This window comes from Dipodomys spectabilis, unplaced genomic scaffold (genome assembly GCF_019054845.1).
Source record: "Dipodomys spectabilis isolate Male_0828 unplaced genomic scaffold, ASM1905484v1 ptg000085l, whole genome shotgun sequence".
NCBI classification, from domain to species: domain Eukaryota; kingdom Metazoa; phylum Chordata; class Mammalia; order Rodentia; family Heteromyidae; genus Dipodomys; species Dipodomys spectabilis.
Window position 1 is genome coordinate 204,565 of NW_024870762.1, and position 7,519 is coordinate 212,083.

Here is a 7,519-nt window from a genome sequence, read left to right on the forward strand (position 1 = left end):
CTGGCTTCAAACCATGTTTCTCAGCTCTCAGCCTCCTGAGTAGCTAGGATTACAAGCACGAATCACCAGCGCCTGGCTGAAATACTATTCTTGAAGAGGAAAGGAAACAGCAACACCGAGTGGCCTGCACAGATCACACAGCTAACATGGGATGCAGCCAGGACTCAAGCCCCGAAAGGCTGGCTTCAGACTTGGTGATCTGACCACCTTGCTATACCCCAGGTGCAGCGATAAGAGTCATAATGCAAATGCAATATTGTTTGGGGAATATTCACACTGAAAAGACGTATTGCAATTACGTTGATAACACACCAGTTGATCAACCAAATTGTTCTTCTTCCTCAGCTGGCTCTTTCATCTGCAAACTTCAAAAGATGTTGTTTATTTCTATTACCCAGAAAACAATGAAAGGATGATACTCTTTTGATGTGAAGGAATAAGAAGTTCCCATTTTACTTATGACTCTCAGCCCTATTAGAGAATCATTCTTTGCCGTAAGTATTCTCTAGACTCTCCAAGTCCAGGCCTTGGAACTTGGTATTCACATCTCGCAGTGACCTAGTTTAATGTAACTTTGGTCCCATCCACTCATTTCTAGTGCGGACACTGGGTGACCTGTCTTGTGCCCTGTCCCCATATCCACCAGTCACCATTCATTGTCCAGCATCCTCCATGCAGTGTGTTGCCACCTGTCACCCTTCCCTCCTCTTGGGCCTGTCCGGGTACCATGGCAACAATGGCGTGTTGCCTCCGGATGTCTTATTTGGCAGTGGGCTTCCCCCCCCCCCCAACACAGCAACTTCCAAAAATGCTAAACACTGAAGATAACATCAGAGTCCCTTCAGGATCTTTGACCACTGAAGTGTCCTAGAGCCGGGCACCGGTGGCTCATGCCTATAATCCTAGCTACTCAGGAGGCTGAGATCTGAGGATCATGGTTCAAAGCCAGCCCTGACAGAAATGTTGGTGAGACTCTTATCTCCAATTAATCACCAGAAAACCGGAAGTGGTGCTGTGGCTCAAGTGGTAGAGCCCTCGTCTTGAGCTGAGGATCTCAGGGACAGCACCTAGGCTCAGAGTTCAAGCCCTACAACTCTCGCCTCATTCCCCCCACCCCCCCCCCCCCCGCCCCAAAAGTATCCTAGGATGAGAGCCTACAATTATACTGGCCTCTGATAAACTAGCTAACTTTTAGGAGCAAACAGAAGAAAAACATATGTTTATGACTCAGGTGTCCTGGTTAAAAATAGTACTGTCAAATGAGTGGTTGTTTATAGTTTGGGGTGATTATTCTGTAATGAAAGTCCTGTTCTTGACAAATTTGCTTCCCAGCCATTTTTTTTCTACCATGGGTGTTTGGGTTATGGGAGAAGGCCAGAGTTTCTTTCCAGTTTATTCTTATTGTCTGGATTCACATTTGGTCTTACTGTGGACTCAAGCAAGCAAGCAAGCAAGCAAGCAAGCAAGCAAGCAGGGGAGGGGGAGGGTGTGGAGGAAAACTGCCAAACTAGGGCATTTGACCAGAAATCCAAAGCTGTGAGCACAAGGAAATCGTTTTTAGTTTTTCCAAACTACTGACTTTGGTGTTGACATCAAGATTCATTCTAAAATAAGCTGTCATTGTAAGACTGACAGAGAAAGCTGCTTATTAAAAGCTTTCTGTTTTACCATGTCATTTGTGTAATTAGCACCCAGTCTTCAAATGATTTTGTATGTTTCAAGGCTTTACTCAAATAAAAGGGGGGAATCCTGGGTGCAGTTACTTTTCAAGGCAGATTGCCAAAACAAAATCAATAGATAATACCTTGTGTTAGTTTTTTTTAATTACCATTTTCTGTGCTTTGAGATCCAGATAGATCTATTAAGCGAAATCCCCTTACATAATATGATTTATTTCATTGTCCTGGCGAGGATTTACAAGATATCACATTGAGCTATTCTGTAGATTTTTCTCAAAAGACTCATCTGCCTTCCAAATAGGGAGGGATGTTTAAGAACAGAGATGAGATGTTTTCTAATCCAACCCTCATTCTAAAAAAAGCAGAATAAGTACCAGGAAATGGGTACGTGTAAGATAGGGGGAGAGAAGACAAAGGAAAAGGGGTAGAAGAATGAATGTGGAAAGGAATAGAATGCAGGCTAGAATGGCTTGTATATACCACAGAATTGAGAAAGATAAGGGCACGGGTGGGTGGAAGCGGGGTAAAGACGTTGAAGGGATGGCACAGATCAAGAGGCATTGCATACATACATTTCTTTGTTAAATGGCAAAAAACCCCATAACCTAAAAGTGAAGACAAGTGAGAGAAGGGGTGGGGGAGGGGCGTTCAAGGTGGTGACGTTGGCACTGTATTCATAAACTGCTTCAGCAAATGGCAACTCTTCTGCACAACTACTTAAAAGAAACTTGTGTTTGGGCAAAAACTGGATGTACTCGCCCTTCGTTACAAGTCAAACGCACAAATAAGTACATTGTTAATGACCGATATTAAAATGTGTTGCATAAATCATTTTCTTTCTTTTTTTTAATTTAATTTTATTTTATTTGTGAACATACTGTACAGAGGGGTTACAATTACATGGGCAGGATAATGCGTACATTTCTTACCAAGCATTGCAGCCTCCTCCTGCATAAATCATTTTCATTCTAATTAATCTTTTTTTTTTTTTTTGAGTCCCGTCGTGGGGCCTGCACTCTGTCCCTCAGCTCTTCAGCTCAAGGCTAGCACTCTACCACTTGAGCCACAGCGCCACTTCCGGCTTTTATCTTTTTGCTTATGTGGTACTGAGGAATCAAACCCAGGGCCTCAGGCATGCAAGGCAAGCGCTCTACCACTGAGCCACCTTCCCAGCCCCTCTAATTGATCTTTTAAAGACTGTTTGTGACAGGTCACTTGCCATCTACCACTCTGCAGTCAGAATGAGTTTGGGGTTTTTTTCCAGAGTGCACATCAAGTCCAATCTGCCCCTCTTTAAAATGCTACAAAGGCTCTTTGTCGATCTTAAATGAAGAAAACACGGGTTCCTTTGCCTTCTTATAAACTGCTAGCGATCTAGCTTCTCCTAGTTCCCCAGACCTCCCACTTCTTTGCCTTTGCCCCAGCCTCAGCGGCATTCTTTCAGATTGTTCTTGGGCCTGTTTCCTCATCCCTGGGTAGGTTTCCTCTTTGTCGCTCAGATCTGTTTAGCTTTACCTCCTCAGAGAGGCCTTCTCTGACCTCCCAATATAAAGTGATTTGAAAGTAATCTGATCTGGTTAAGTCAGTCATCTCATCTCCACTCTAAACTTGCTGACATTATTATTGTTGTTATTATTATTATTAATTATCATCATCATCAATATCATCGTTATTATTATTACAGCATCTTATTATCTGGCCCAGCCTAGCCTTGATTTTGCAGTCCTCCTCCTTCAGCCTCCTGAATGTGGGGATTATAGGTGTGTACCACCAGCCTGCCTCTCTGATCTTTTGCATATCTACTTGTCTAGCTCCTCAACTGGAATTTGAGCCCTAGGAGCAAAGAGTCCTTTTCTCTCTTACTATTGCTGGGTCTTTACCACTCCTAGGGCAGTGCCTCACACACAGGAAGCATGTCTAAATGTCTGTGGATGAATAGATTGACAGAACCCAGTATTTCACCCCGTGAAAGGATTTTTATTTCTTCTGCAAGAGGAAAGATGAATTTTCCAAACTCTTACACTTGTAAACTTGTCTTCTGAAATCCACCATTTCCTTGGGATGTTCTTTCTCTTGAGTGTGCACATAATGCCAGCACATTTAAAATCCCGCGTTAGTGACTTCCATGGGATATGCCTGCTGGCTTTGTGATAGGAGAATTGGTCACAATGCCAGAATGGCATTTGCAGTTCACAGAACCCAAGGATGGAGCAGCCAGTTGTCCATTTCTCTGCAACGAAGAAGGGAAGAGCTCAGGCTGTGGGTCTGTGGAGCCTCCTGCCTCCCTTCTCTAGCTTCCTGGTATTTTATTGGAAATGCTGGCTTTTGATTTTCTGTTTGTTTGTGGCCAAATGGTTTGAGTATTGGAAGAAGAGCTAGTTGAAAAAGGGAAAAAAATTAAAAGGCAATTACCACTTGGTGAAAAGGAAAGATTCTCAAATTATTATAATCAAACTACGTTATATGTGTATATGAAAATGTCACGATGAAACCTATCATTTTGTACAGCTAAGATATGCCAATAAAAACATCTATGATCTCCCCTACTCTTTTGTAACATAAACAGGTCCATCACCAGGGTTTGTTTTTACATGTGGAAACATACATGAACAGGGGCCAAAGCAAAACAAAACAGAACCGTTTCTATTGTGAAATATTTGTTGCTGACAATTCGTTATAATCAGAGCCAGGAAGCATTTTTGTTTTTGCTTTTAATTGGCTATTCTCTAGTGGAAACATTTTGTTGTATTATGAAAACCCATCTTTCATTTTAGCACCAGTTGTGTTCAAATTGGACCATCAGGTTTTGTTTTCTAATGCTTCCAATGTTATAGTGTGGACAGGTCTTGGGTTACTTGTAAAAGTCATTTATCAAGAGCTTCTCCTGGCCCTCTCAGAGAGAAATCTAGAAGTATCTTTACCCTCTGCCTCATTGCTATAATACTTCATATGTGGTGGCCCTTGTGGAGTTGTAATTGTGTTTGTCTGTCTCTGTCTTGCACACTGGAATCCTAAGGACAGGGTTGTATTTTCTTCACTTTGGCCCTCTATAGCTATAATCTCCCTTTCCCTTCCTACTCCCCATTTTACCTAATGTACTGGTGCCTGGGACTAAAGAGGCTTTCAGTGTATCTTTATGAACTGGTACCTTCATCTACGATGCTAAGCATCTTTCCCTACTATACCCTGTCCTTCGGTATGTTTACTATTCATCAGGCTGTCAGAGTAGTGTGGGGCGTGTGCTTGGCCCTTCCCTAGCATATTACATTCTTTCGCTTTCACTTCTTAGATTGAGATCTCCAATAATAAGCCAATTCTGTCGTCTCCAGTAATAAACAATCTGTCTATAAAGTGACGGACTCATTTTCTTTCTCCACTATTCCATGGTTCCCTAGATTTGGGGTCATTATAGTTATCTCCCTAAGCTTTACGTTGTCTGAAACCCAATCTAAACCAGCCAGCATGTATCCTTTCAAGCCAGCCCTGTGACAGGGACAGCAAGAATTATGGACAAGTATTAAGGTGTCATGTCTGCTCTAAAAAAGCTGAAAGTTGGCTGGGAGAATTAAGAGCTAACTGGTTTTGCTTTATTTGAGATGGCAGAATTGACAAGTTATATCATGAAGGTTATTAATAGTTTTCATTCCAGGAAAGAACTTCTCTCATGTGAGCTCTCAAATTCAAACAACATCAGCTAGCCTTCTGGATGGTGTTTCCAGGGAGATGGACTGTCATCTGCCAAATCCCTAAGGAGTTTGAGAAAAGGCCAAAGGATCTAAAAGTTCATTGGACAGATTTCTTTGTCCTTAACGCTTCTCCTGACCTCCTTGTTCCACCTCCCCCATGCCCTTGCTGAGTACCCCACTCCAGACAGTAGGGTATGCTTTAGTCACAGTAACACCTCCCTAATGCTTCCCTTAAAAATGATATAAGATAAACAGGACCCTCCAGAAAGGAACACCAAGACACCATAAACTTCCAGATGTAAACTTTTCCATCAGCGCATACAGCATTGCTTTCCACACAAGTAGGGACTGTGCAGAGCAATTAAATGGTGGCTCGGTTTTGTTCTTATCAGATTTTATAGCAGCAGAGCTGTAATTGTATATGAAAACTAATGTTTGGGCCCAGTCTGTCTTCATAAAGATGTAAGCTGTAAAGTCTAGCCCATTATATTATTTTCGCACATGCTTTGCTATTTGTTTTTCCTTTTAGGACGTAGCTGTCATTTTGTTTGTTGGACATCAGAACTCAGAGCCTCTCCCCCTCCCACAAGGCATGTCTGGGAAGAAATGTTACTGCCTAGAAGAGGGTTACAGGGACTTTGAGTGATTTATTTATTTCTTCAATAATTTTATTCCACAGTAGACTCCAAAATGCTCTAGTGTAAGGACTCCAGGATGCTATAGAAACTTGAGTGGTTTGAAGCTAATTTTTTTAAAAAAAAGATCTAGCCTTTGCTCATCTTTCAAATTTAACAGTGTCTTGACATGTCTGAGGTTTAGGAAAGTTTGGCTCCAGTTGATGTGAGGGTCTAATATAGGTCTTCGTTACCGAGTGAAATTCAGTGGTTTTGGCTCATGAGAATTTGTGTGAACTTGTTGGTTCGTTTGATTTGGTTCTCTTTGGACTACACCCATGAAGTTTTCTTTGGGTTTCGCTGGATAATCCCATCCCACACCAAACTCAAAGTGGAATATAGTGGGGACGATGAGGTTTGTACCTCAAGCTATAACTCATCTTAGAGTTTTACCCAATTTAAACAAAGAAAAGAAAAAATGAACCCAGCCCAGATTTTAAGTCTTTTCAGTGAAATATTTACTGAAACCAGACAGTCTCCGAGTTGGTTGGGATCTTAGAAGACATCTGACCATGCTCTTCATCTGAAAACTCAAGTTTTAGGGTCCATTTTTGAAATGGTTAAAAAAAGTCCTTTAATAGCTAATTAACTCCCTCCCTGCAGGATTCCATATATTTTTGTCCTCTGGCTTTAGCTTGTTGACTTCATGGTCAAAGTGTGCTATATCTTTGTGAATTATTTTCCATTTGACTTACCAAGAACCAAGGAAGATCCACTCAAACCTCCAGAGATGCACTTATTTCTATTTAAAATGGTTTGTACTTTACATATTTGGAGGTTATGTTATTAGCTTAGAATTATTTCCTCTTACTGAGAACTACTCCTTCGATTCCCATAAAGGGAATCATTTTATCTCTAACAGGTCTTTGTATCTTAAACTCCTTTTTTTTTCTTCAAAAGATGGACATCTGCTATTTCTTCCCTAGAGCCCATATCTAAAGCCCCCAGCACAGAATATTATATAAGAGCACACAAAGGGCTGGGTCAAAATCCAGTGGTCAAACACATCAATGCAATCACAGGAAGTGTGGAGCTACTTAGACTCAGTGGGATATAGAAAAATATTTTCTACTTTCTGACTTTTCATATTAGGACTTAGTTGTGCCTCTTTATAAGTGACATGGATAGTTTTTACTTTTTTAAAAGAATTCAAGTTGTGGTTGAGTGGATGCCGGTGTTTATGACTGCTCTATTTGTATTTGACGTACTCTGCATTTTCTTGTCCTTTCCTCTGCTTCTTCGTTCCTTTCCTACTATCTTTTCTGCTAACGGATTTTTTTGTTTTCTCCAATGCTTACTTGGAAATTTTGTGTTCTCTTTCTTCTTTTTTTGTGTGTATTTATGTATAAAAAAAAAACTTGAAGCAGATGTTGTGTACACACTTGTATTCCCAGCAATCAGAGGGTGAGGCAGGAACATCTCACGCATGACGTCATCCTAGACTATGTAGTAAGTTCAGGACCAGCCAGAGCTACACAGT